The sequence below is a fragment of the Ruditapes philippinarum genome, unplaced genomic scaffold (genome assembly GCF_026571515.1).
Source record: "Ruditapes philippinarum isolate M1 unplaced genomic scaffold, ASM2657151v2 ctg5421_1_1_1_1, whole genome shotgun sequence".
Classification (NCBI taxonomy): Eukaryota; Metazoa; Mollusca; class Bivalvia; order Venerida; family Veneridae; genus Ruditapes; species Ruditapes philippinarum.
Window position 1 is genome coordinate 55,571 of NW_026859801.1, and position 13,646 is coordinate 69,216.

The window sequence follows — 13,646 nt, forward strand, 5'->3', positions numbered from 1 at the left end:
ATCTACATGTCTCCAACCACAATATTTCAAGAAAATCAAACATGAGCAAAATTTGTACCATTTGAACCATAAATATCCGTTACGTAACTTTGTCAAACCAGCTCAAAGGTTAAAGAAGCAGCAAAATTTCAGTAAAGGGTTCACTCGGTCATATAATAGTACATGGTGATATTGTACCTATAATTATCACGGTTACTATTTTTCGGAACATAAAAGATTTAAACACTATTCTTAAAACAATAATCGATTTATACAGTTTAAAGTTATGGTTCCGCTGAACGATGGTATTTTACCTTGCACCTTAGATTTCATAACTTTTTACCTAAATTATAAGTATATCCTCATTAATGATGAACTGCAATTCATTTTTAATTTCATTTCGTCGAAACACTCGGATGCAACTGGATATAACATTGTCACTATTCAAAATCCCTGCCATTTGTAAAAGCTCTTGGGATCGATCGGTTTCAGTCGGTATTTACTTAAAAAGTACGGAAATGCTTTTAAATTAATAAGAATCATCAACAAAACTGCGACACATCAGTTGTCATTCGATTTTATAAGATGAGTATTATGACGGATGCAATTTTATGTTTTGTAATTAATAAACGATATGAAAAGCTGTTTATACACTTCTATTTTGAATAATAGCGCTGTTTGAAAGTTTGTTACGAAACAATCGAAAAAAGAAGAATCCGTCGTCTGCCTATTAAATTGTAAACAAACAGATACAAATTCTAAAAAAAATTAAACATGCTTTATGTCGTACGGTTGTTGTGATTATTTCAACATTGGTGTTGAAATCGGGAAAGTACAGAGGGATTCTAACACGTTCGTTCTTTATGATCGGCTCGTACCAAAATAAAACGTACCTAAGCTTCCTTAATTTTTGTATCAAAATAAATTATTTGGCATTTTGCGCGTCATGTATATATTATTGATATCAATTGATTATAAACCGATCAAGCGTATGATATCTGATATAATGAAAGGAAAGATAATTTGTCAATCTGATGTTATAAAGTTTAGGGTATCACCAGATTAAATAACTAGAAAACTGCATACAAAATCAATTACATACATTACATCTATAGACTCCGGCCACCGAATGCTATATGATAATATATATACTTTTATTTAATAAGCAAATAAGAAATGGAAAAGAACTAAATTATCGTGAGATGCCTAGAATTTTGAAAATGATTACTCAAGACCTTGTTTTTGTAACAGCCTTTTGTAAAACTGCACATTATGGTGAATAATGTACAAATGAGAGATTTCATTCCAATTACTACAAACATAGTGCAACCTCTGCTGAGCAACCATCTGGTAAATATGAATTGCTATACCATGAACAGTTACATTCCACTGAAAATAAGATTGCAAATAATTGAATCCCCATCTCTTGTAAGAGCCACACACATTTAAGGTTCGAGTTTAACAACTTACACAGGCAAAATATTTTACCCATATTTTTCAATTGCATATAAGAATTTAGGCATTCTAGCCAAAGATAATTGTAATTGTTTTATATTTATCAAAGCAGACATGTTTTTCTTCTGTTTTGGAAAAGTTGTTCCGGTTAGGTGGTTTCCTGCTTACATTTGTTAATGCATGATTGCACGGGAAACCAGCTGTAATCGTGCCAATCGCAACTTTTCGGCCCTTTCCGCCACTCTTCGGTTTAATGATGATAGCCGATTTAGTTCCGATTGCAATTGTGACAATTCGGGCAATTCCGTCATACTGCGGAATCAAACGAAGTAATATTACGGAAAGCTAAGCTATTTTAGTTACTTTGGTAATCCCAGTTTGTTTATATAAATAGGATTTCTATTTTTACTTGATTTATCGGTTTAAACCGTAATAAATCATAAACGAAATTGTTCCGTTTCAATTCTTTTTCAAGACGCAAAAGTTAGTTTCTTTTACAATTGTTTTTGTCTGTATTAGTTTTATACAATAGAGAATGGTTACTGTAGCTCCAAAGGGTGGTCCTGCTTACCTAATCACACAGAATATTAGTGCATGATCGAGTTATATTTAGATCTAATGAACGCAATTCAACGTCTTGGTGAGGTAATCTAAAAATAGCCCATGCATATCATTAACCTTACCACGTTCTGATCTACAGATAGCGCATCGTATATGTGGTCGTGTAACATACATACATGCTTATTAATTGGTACCACGTAACGAAGTATTTAAGTGCATTTACTTGGCCATAAAGATGCTATATAAATAAAATTAGCAACTGCCAAAACGAATGATTTCTCTGCGAAAATAGTGGAAATGAAATATGCACACTTCTTTCCCTTCAGTATGAGAGATAGATCTCCACGTTAGTATTTTTACTATTGATTATTTTCTTTATTAGTTTTAAACAATAGAGAATAGATTTCAAATCGTTTTGAAAAAACATATTCGTTTTTACGCAAAAAACCAACTAAATAAACACTTTATGATATACAAATACAGTAATTCAAAAAAATTGTGATACTAAATTGAAACAAAAAAAAAACAATTTTAAAGGGTTGGGGTGAAGGCACAACTGTGCAAGCCTTTCCTTTTAAAAGGAAACTTTATTATAATTAGGTTAGTAAGTTTATTACTTATGATTCATTTTTTGCTTCTACTGAAGCAGCATTGCATAAAGGATACAATCCTACCCCTGAGATTTTTTTTTAATAAAAGATTGTGTTTCCACAAGTTAACTAGTATTTACTATCCCCTAAAATATTGCATAAATCTTCTCCCATTTGAAATTTGTGTCTCGCGTTGCTATTTAGTGCAAAGCTTGGATTTTAACTAATCAAAAGTAACCACTCTTAAACAACTAAAATATTTAGACTAAAAATCAGTTTCCCTGCAGAAACTGTGCTGTAGCTTTTCTTTATATCTATAAAGCAAACAAAAAAATTCAAATGGGTTATGTTCTGCGCATGATTCTAAATTCATTTTCCATTATCATACATGAACAGGCTCACCGAGCCTGCAACATTTCAATTTTGTGATTTTTGGCTTTCTTTAGGGTTTCATTATTTCTATTTTCTGATCAAAAGATGCCAGATGTACCTCTTCAGGTTCCTTTTTTCAAAAATTGAGAATAAGATCACATATTGTAAAAATGTTTTTCAATTACTTTTAAACGTTTAATTACACTCCACTTCTCTTCGAATGTTCCATGACACCTTTCTAAATGTTAAAATAACAAAAACACCGATACATTCACGTATTTGAACAATGGCAGTAGCTAAACAAAAATAAAATGTTTTTAAATGAACAGCATATCTTCCTTTTCCTACTCTCAAAATTATACACCGGTGACATCTTGACAGTGATAGTTTAATATATTTACATGTAACTGAAGCCTTGAACTTATAATCAAATGGACTCATCTACAAAACTACTGGCAATTAGCTGCATTCCTTCTAAGTTACATAAACCATATATACATGTTGTACTTAATGACATCCTGATCATTGACTGGGAATGGGCTTTTTTCTTACCAAACAAACAACACTTAGGGTAACGCCTTAATTAATATATTGTTTATTTCCCATCAAACTACCTACCCACAAATATCATAGCTACCTAAAATATTTTATTGTCCAGAAATTAATTTTTACTTAACATGGAAGCGGAGCGTGTCAATAAGAATCACATCTTTATATCTGATTCATGCTTTTTAAATTGTAAATATAAATATACAAATGTTGGGATATTTGTTGAATAAAACTGAAAATATGTTTTTAATCTTTGAACAGATGCTAAACATTTACAATTTGTTTGAATTCCATCTAATTTTGATAAACAAAATAACAAGAACAAATAGATTCGAAAGAATAAATATTTTTATATATATCGGCCCACATAGATTATGTAAACTGGAATGAGTTGAGGGAGTAAATTTAAAAGTGTGGTAATTTTAAGGCTTGTCTTGTTTAATTGAACAAAATTACTACATAAAGTGCCTCTATTTCAATGGCCTAATAAACTGGACTAGACAATAAACAATTCATGGACTAGTAACAAAAAATCTTGGCTTCTTCTTAGATATTTGAATTTACTCAAAAAGGAGGAAGTACAGTGGATCATCCAACACGAACCACCACTGGGCGGAGACAACGCTTGGCCATTTTACTTTGTCTGAAAGCAAACAATTAAACTGTTGAAAGAAGTCAGTTAAAAGTAAAAAAAATATATTTGTTTCTTTCTTGAATTTTAATAGGTCTGTCTAGTCACACTTGATATTTTGTCCAAGTATGAATCATTTCCATAAATAAATAACAATTTTAAAATTAGAATTTAATATTACAAAATGTCATTTAAAGGTCAAAATCATACCTAAATCCACATATCTGTTTGGTCACAAGTGTTGTTTTGCCAACATATGAACCAAATCTGTACATAGATAACAAAGATTATGACCACTTTACCGAAATAGAATACTTTGACCTTGACCGTCAAGGTCATTTAAAGCTAAAGGTCAGTTCAACCTTTTCTTATGTGTTGTGAAATTCAATAATTTTACTTTCAAAGTCAATGTCATTTATGAGTGAAGGTCAAAGTCTGTCTGGGGAATGTGAAGGTCTATACTAAAACATTAATATGTTCATGTTTAAAGACAATCAATTCAAAATAAAGTTAGATCCACTGATAGCAAAATGCGAACAAAGCCAAAATAAATTTTGACATTCAATATGAAGATCAATGTCATTTATGAATAAAGGTCATTATTTATAAGTCTGGTGTATTTACATGTCTTGTTAAATGAGCTGTTGTGACCATGTATGAAGACAATACAGCAAAAACTTTAATAGTTTTGACAAGGTACAAGTTCGTGGACAACAAAGCCAATGCCAAAGTGAATGTAACCTCTATCTTATTTAAAAACAAGTCTAGATAAAATGAATGATATATACATGTATATCAAAATAAATACTTGAATAATATTTTTAACTTTGTTTACCACATTAAAGCTTATGACAGCGCAAAATGTTCAATAGATTGGAAAATATATGTTTTTTGCACATGCATGAAAAGTAGAGTCATTTCTAACAAAATGTAAAAACAGACCTTGAGTCATGACAAAAGAATAAACGAGATAGTACAACACAATATCTAAAAAGATATTTTATAAAACTATCATGACAACCTGGTATTCAATGTCAGCTCAAATATGTTTGAATGGTTGGGCAACCAGTGTGATACTGTTTTTACCATTCTTTTCCATAAAAAGTAAGTCTTGCCTTCATAGTTTAAAAATATGAATACCTAATCATAATATGTATGGATCACATGTTGCCTTGTATGTCCATGGGTTCAATAAACCAATATAAACATGTATTCAACTGTATTTAAACTTAATCAGTTTTCGATATAAAGTTCTTCAGGATACATGTAAGTAGTACTGTACATGTGTTGGACCCTTTTAGCCATGTACGTTCAACCTTAAGAATTTCATGATCAAAAATAGCTCTACTTGTGCAAAATACTTGTCAGTTTCAGATGCAAGACATAATTCTGCTATACAAACCACTGATATTTTCACAGTTTTGTAACACAAAATATTTTTTGAAACCTAATACAAATATAACCCCTATATATTTTTTCTAATTTTGAAAGGTATTTGGTAGACTGAATTATAGCCTGCCATCACTTGGCTCCTTTCAAAAACTTTCGGCAAAGATCGAGTCCTTATTTTCCGCTTCAAATGCATTTGGGTCGAGGTAATCTTTGATGTCCCCGGTATTGCAACACATGATTATGATGAAATTGATCTTTTTCTGTTATTGAAAATATAGCATACTAGTAAAAGGTTTAACATTTTTATCATTCAAAGCCATTCAATAACTTTAACTGCGGAAATGAGACAAAAATATTGATGTATTTTTTCAACTTATTTTTTTTCCTCTCTTTTATTTCTTTGGAGATTTGAAACCCCTGGATATTAGTCCAATATATCAGACTTTACGAGCTAATTTATGTCCGTCAAGCTTACCCCAAAGCAAATATATAACATACTGACGTTATATTTAAAGGACTAGATCTACCCTTTATAGTTAGACATGCTATAGAGAAATGTCTGTTTTGTTAGTCAAATGTTTTAAACTTTTTTGAGTCACATGAGGCTATTTCACAGCAATGTAGTTACGATGCCAGTTGTACAGCCTATCTTTCTATTAACACTGACAGAAACAACAATATTGTGATCGGTAATTAATATTTTCTCAAAATCTTTAACGGTATTACAATGATAATAACATGGTTTATTAACTTATAAATTCCTAATGGATCGGGCTTATCTGACCTTTTATTTAACAGTTTAACTTAAAGGGTACGAAAATAACCGAGATCGAAAACTTAACTTACAGACGTGGATCTGCAAACTATCTTTAACATATGTCAGTACTATTCAAAGAACTATAATGCAATATATATGTTTTTATATTTATAGGTTATTTTTTTTTAATAAATGAAGACCAAGAAAAAATAAAAATCAAACAAAATATAAAGCTCATAATTATGATCACCTGTAAATTAGAAAATGTACATGTACGTAGTACAGTAGTATCTTCACGGTCGCTATTGGAACTTTTCACTGGCTTGATTCAATACCCAGGCATATCCTTGCTTGAATGAAATGACTGTTTCTATTCACTTTCCGCCTTTTCCTTTACGAACCTGAATTTCCTTTCTCGTACGTTTCTCACAGTTCGTATATTGTACGCCAATATTTTGATTTGATAATTATTTATATATTAATCACGTGACTCCAATCCGAACATTTACGGAAATAATCGAAGGGCAATTTATAAATCTTAGTTGACTAAGCCAGTCAAAAAAGTGCATTTTTTTAACGGTCAGAAATGTTACGGAGAGCATTTCTAAGTTGAAAAAATGTCAAAACTTATTAACTTATGCATTTTATGATAATAAGGTGTTATTCTGACCATTTATTTGGATGAATTTTGCCAGGAATATAACTTTAAAGGATTTAAAACGGAATGAACAATTGCTCGTAGTGTTAAGTTATGTATCTGATATTTTCCGATTTTTCCTTGTACCGATTCGTTCACTTTGACGTTAATTTTTCATTAAAATTAAGTCGTATTTTGAAGCGAAGCATGCGCATAACAATTTTCGTAGTCTGGTTCTAATTATTTAAGGCTTAAATGCGATGTATAAGCTTCAGTTTGATATTCAAAAATGGATGCATTTGGTACAATGTGTCCGGGGACTTGGTTTGAAATATGTCTAAACGAGTAAAGGTCTATACCTTTTATTTCTCGAAAATATTCAGTTACATTCTACTGTTCAATAAATAATGAACACAAATTCATCACTGTACACATTCTTCAGGTTTCCTGTTCTAGACGTAAAACTTAGAAATACTGCGGTGAAATAATCATCAAAATGTACTGCTCTAGTTGCAAGACACATAAACAGACAACTTTATCTGTTTACATGTAAATGATATGACTTTACAAGTAATCAAAAGTAATCAACTCCTACATTAGTGAACGATGGGGTGGGGAAATCATCTGGTTTCGTCTGCTTGTGTACAAGAGAGCCATTTGTTAATTGTGTTCAGTGCTGTCTTTATGTATATTTATGAAAATTTGGTCGTCATATCAATTTATTTTTGTAGATATCGCTGCCTAAATAAGACGCCGCTTTAACTATGACGCACACACATTATATTTTATATGAACTAAAAAATGACAACAACACAAAATACAACAAAGATATAATCATGTTATAATTACGTTAAAAACACACTATTATTTTTCGTTAAACATAAAACTGTGACTACTTATTGATAGTTTATATATACAAATAAGAATAAATTTCAATGGTACCATTTGGTACATGTTAATAACAGGAAAGGGTCAACTAAGATATCCTCTGTAAAATTCGCTGCGTTTTCTGACGATGATGTCAGTTTTTTTTAAGTGCGCATCTGCCACCGAAATCTTTTAATTCAGATACATATGTCAAATAAGTCTAGAAAATAAAGAAATTCCACGTATTTGTTGTTATTCTCTCGTTCTATTTTATATCTCGTATGAGACGTAATTTCATAGACTGATGCGATATCAGAGGTGAAAATCCGTAATGTTATGTTAATATCGCTCTTTCTCATCAACCTACTGATATTACCAAACGGCCCTTATCGTATACCTTGTGCCATATTTAAGTTATACCATTCGTTCAGTATATTTTGTAATAAAATGAAAATTACCTTCTGCTGAGAGTAGAAGAAATCTTGACAAGATCAAAAAACGAAGATCTAAAAAAATGTGTTTGCTAAAGCCTGGATTGATATCAATTTTCTCAAGTGAGAATTCGGTTCTATTACCGTCAGCTGTTGTAATGTTTATATAAACAAAGGCTTAGCCTAAGATTCTCTTATAAAAGCCTAAAGTTCCTAATTTCTTTAAAAAGGAAATGAAATAAATATCACATTACATGCCTTTTATTGTTATATTTTAAACAAATGATAATAAATCTAAAGAATGTAAACATTAATGCAAATTTGCAGTTAAAAATAATTTCTTGATGAGTTGAGATAAACAAAAATATTAGTTTAAAAAAATCAAAGCGTTTCATAAAGTACCCCGACATTCAGGGATATTGTAAAGTAAACACTCAAATACTTTCAACCTAAAAATCTCATTATTTAGATTTTTTTACACTCTTTGCTTACATGTTTAAACTGTCTTTTGTTTGGAATATTTGCCTTTTGTTTGGAAAATTTTAGCATCACCTACAGTAGGGTGAACGTGTCAGTTTACACGCAAAACGCACGTTACACGCTATACGAACGCACGATACACGCTATACGAACGCACGTTATACGCACGCAAAACGAAACGAAATACGCAGACGCACGCAAAACGATATACGCTAAACGAAATACGCTAAACGATATACGCACGCTAAAACGCACGCAAAATGAAAACGTTTCTAAACCTTTATTAAAATATCGTAATCATTTTAAGTTTTTAACAACTTTAGCTACATGTATCTCTATCGTTTAGTGATAAATTTTGATTATCATAATTATATATGCATGGTAGCTAGAAATGTATTTTAAACGAGTTTATGTAAGAACTGAAATGCACTCAACCTACAGTAGCACCGAAATTAATTTTTGTCACAGCCTCAACAAATGATTTTTAGAAATATTTATAAGCTATCATGCACTAATATCGAAATTAAAATAGTTATGGTAACGTGTTCCTTTTTATGCGCAATCGGATAAAGAACTATCCCTTGCGTTCACTACGTTATCTCTACGACATGGCCGACATTGAAAATGCATTGCAATGTTTCATAAATATACAGTGCTAACAATTAAATTCAGATGGATTTATTAGGCAAATCTATATATTAAGTGAGGCTGCATCATAAACAATCGAACTATATAATCTTGAGTGTGAAATAAAGGAATTAACTATTTTGACAGAAGTCACGAAAACAGATTAAAAACACAGGATTCTACCACGGATAACATTAAGGGAAATGGATAACATTAAAGGAAAAGCTTCCAGAATCAAGAATGATTAAATTGCTGGCACAATACGTAGATTTAAGTTGATGTCCTGTATGTTTCATTGGGACACCGCAATATTTACTGTGTTGTCGCCAGTAAAAGCTTCTCAAAACGAAAGTGAAAGTAGAAATAAACAATACTGAAATCCAGTGAAATCACTAAAAAAGGTAAAATTTCTAGGGCATTACAATATATGAGTATATATAAATATTAAGAACGCAATTTTATTTTAGGTCTAAAACTGTAATCGAGAGGAAAAAAATGAGGAAAATAAGGAAACTGGTTGTGATGTTAAGTTATTGGATATAAAAAGACAACACAACAGAAAATATTTTTCATATCACTTAAAATTGAAATTTATTGACATGCGCTTAATATGTATTAATATGCTTTATCACACACCGGTGCCGATTTTGCCACTCGGTAAATATGGTATTGCACATCCGTGCATATAATTTGAAGTGACGTCATTAGCGTTGTATATACAAACATTGTGTAAAGACGTGCTAAATGTTCACGTTATACTATAGGCGCGTAAATGAAAAACTAATCTTATTTCTCTTTAAACGGTCTTTATTTTGTGTATGTGATACAGTAGGGTGAATGTTCCAGTTTACACGCAAAACGCACGTTCCGGAAAAAACGCACGCACGTTACATGCTATACAAAGCACGTCAAATATCCTTATCATATAAATTTTTAACAACTTTAGCTAGATCGTTTAGTGATTTGATTAAATGATAGCTAGCCATTCATGTATTTTAAACAGGTTTATGTTAACTAACTTATCTTATGTCCCAGGTTAGAGCTGTAATGATATCAATCCGCGAATGCACTCAACCTGGCACAATATTATTTTTTGTCGGGCAGCCGAAACAAATGATTATTGAAATTATAAGCCATCAAGCGCTAATACATGCATTAAAAATGATTTAACAGGGTCGTCTTTATGCACATTTCTGAAAAAATACTTTGCTTTATACCAGGAATCTCTTAGATAGATAATAATTACTTCGACACCGCTTCTGGTGTAAACATAATAAAACAAATGGTAGTAACTTTAGCAAATCAGCGATCAAAATATCAAATCATTTACATACAGGCGAACGAAATTAATACATGACCTTTTTAAATAAAGGAAAACATACATTGCAGACCGGCACTCCAACATATTTTCCAGACAAGGGCTAAATCTATATGTTTCAGGACTTTACACCTCCTGGACGTTTCGGCCCTGAAAGTTTCAACCTCAATTTTTAACCACCTTTTTTCAATTTGATAAATATATAATAAATACCATGCATTATGGGTTATAAAATATTCTAACATGACCCGCATTTACCCTATTGAACATAGAAGAACAGAAAGTGTGTGTTATTATGCAACAGATGCACAGTTTGACATTCTATATTTAGACATGTGACGTAATCATTATACACGTGACGTAACCACTAAAAATCTGACGCGCTGAAAATAAGTACGGAAACAAATCAGGCGCAAATTTGCTTAACTATCAAGTACGGCAACATTTATTTGTTGATGTCGTGTTAGAATCGAAATAATATATCCAAATCAGTGATTTTATCGCTTGATAACATCACTATTTGTCGTTCGAATGTGCATCATTATATCACTCGGGCTACACCCTCGTGATATAATTCCTCGCATCCGAACTCCAAACAGTGATGTTATTGAGCGATAAAATCACTGTTTGGGATATATTATTTCTTAAATATATATAATATAAAACATACTTGCAAACATGATTGATATAAAAAAGCTTTTCGGTGATATAACGTATAATGAAATTTCCCTGGGAAAATAAATATTAATTTGATTTTTTATATGAGTTCTGAAAAAATTATCAGCTGTAAAACTACATGCATATATTTATTCTTTTTTTTTTCAAAAAATTAAATTCCATAAAAAGATATTGATAAAATATGTTTTAATATAACAGATAAGAACGATTATAGAAGTGTGAAAAGCCTAATGAAATTTTAATGAATTAAAGTGTTATATTAAGAATAAACTTCTATTTTGGGCCCGAAACTGTAAGCGAGAAAAAAATGAGGAAAATGGAGAAACTTGTCAACCTCATGCACCGCGATCCATAAGTGCCAGGAGGGGAGGAGTGTTGGACTCCAATAATTTGTGAATCATGTGTAAACTGTAAAGTATATGGATTTACCAAAAGAGCAGCGCATCAGAAAATATGTTTCATAGTATTGAAATTGAAATTTATTGACATTTTATGCACTATATGTTATAATATGCTATATTATTATTAAGGAACATTAAATGCCTAATACCTTCCTTTTTTGTTACTATCACAAGTTAAAAAAAAAGAAAGGTGCTGCTTCACCAGGACTTTAACCCGGGACCCTTGGAATACCGTTCCGCCACTCAACCGACTGGACTATATTGTATTAGGCTGCTTACGCATCATCTCCCTATATAGTGAACAGTTTGGAACCATTACATATTCCCCTGCTTTATTTAAATTCGTCCTTGAATGGGTACAGTGAACAATGTGAAATAGGACTTTGAGTTTTATACCATCCATCACAGTCCCCTTTGGAATAGGTGATGGTATGAAACTTCAAGGCCAATTTCACATTGTTTTATTACTAACTGTTGGGAGTCAAATGTCAAAGGGTGAGAAAAATATGCAGCCTGACTGGGACTTGAGCTAGGGACCCCTTGAATACAGTGTCGAAGCTGACTACCGACTAAGCTATCAGTCTGCTTGCACATCTTCTCCCCTCAATAGTGAACAGTTCTGAGCTGTAAAAATGAAAAAATCAGTTTTACAGTATATTTTTTGTGATTCCATATACCATGCAAGTAATGGTTCCCTGACTGGGAAGGGAACACTTCCTTACTGATAGTGGATCTGAACCCCTCTGTCTGCATTATAGGACATTTGTCATACCTTTTCTTATTTTTCAATGAAATTTGGTGGATTTTTTTTCATATCAATCAAACAGATGTAATTGTTACTCAATATTATAGTAATATGTTGCCTTACTAACTTGGTTTCATTTCCTAGGAGGTTACAATAAGGTAAAATTACCCCCATTTTCTAAAGATGTAATGTATTTGCTTGAACAAATAGGCATCATAGAAAATTTACCCTGTCTTTCTTCATTGTCAATATAATTCAATGGGTTTTCTTATTTTAGTCAATTAGATGTAGTAGTTACTTGATAGTATAACATTATTTGGCTTTACTTACTTTGTTTCAGTGACCAGAAGGTTATAACTTGATAAACTTACCCAAATTTTCAATGATTTAGTGTGGTAATGTTATTAATAAGGCATTATAGAAAATTAGCCATTATTTCTTAATTTTCAATGAAATCTGTTGGGATTTTCTTATATAAGTCAATTTGATGTAGGTATAACTTAATATAATAATACTATGTTGCTTATATAACTTGATTCATTTACCATGAGGTTATAATCAGGTAATATTACTCCCATTTTTAATGAATTAGCGTGTAAGCTTGTATAGTTATACATCATAGGAAATAAGCCATAATTTTCTGAATATTCAATGTAATTTATTGAGATATTCTTATTTTAATCAATTAGATATGCTTGTTAATTAATATCATAGATTTATGTTGCACTTATAATTCTGTTTCATTTCCTAGGCTGTTATAATAAGGTAAAAATCCCCATTTTGTAGTGAATTGGTGTTCTATCTTGAGACAGTAAGGTATCTTAGGAAATTTGCAATAACTCTTATATTTTGTAATGAAATTTGGTGGAACTTCCTTACTTAAGTCAATTAGATATGTTTGTTAATTAATATGATAGATTAATGTTCCTCCTATAGCTTTGTTTAATTTCCAAGGCTCTTATAATTAGGTAAAATTTTCATATTTTGTAGTGATTTAGTGCATTATCTTGGACATTTAGGCATCTTAGGAGATTTGCCATAATTCTCATATTTTGTAATGAAATTTGTTAGGACTACCTTATTTTAGTCAATTAGATATGTTTGTTAATTAATATAATAGATTTATGTTATATAAAAAAAATTCTGTATCATTTCCTAAGAGGTTAAGTTTAAGGT

General features: G+C 31.1%; 1 protein-coding gene across 1 annotated transcript in view; it reads left to right on the top strand.

The window, feature by feature from the left end:
- The window catches only part of LOC132757959 (uncharacterized), a 31,565-nt gene that overhangs the window by 3,404 nt on the left and 14,515 nt on the right, over window positions 1-13,646 (top strand). The window lies entirely within an intron of this gene.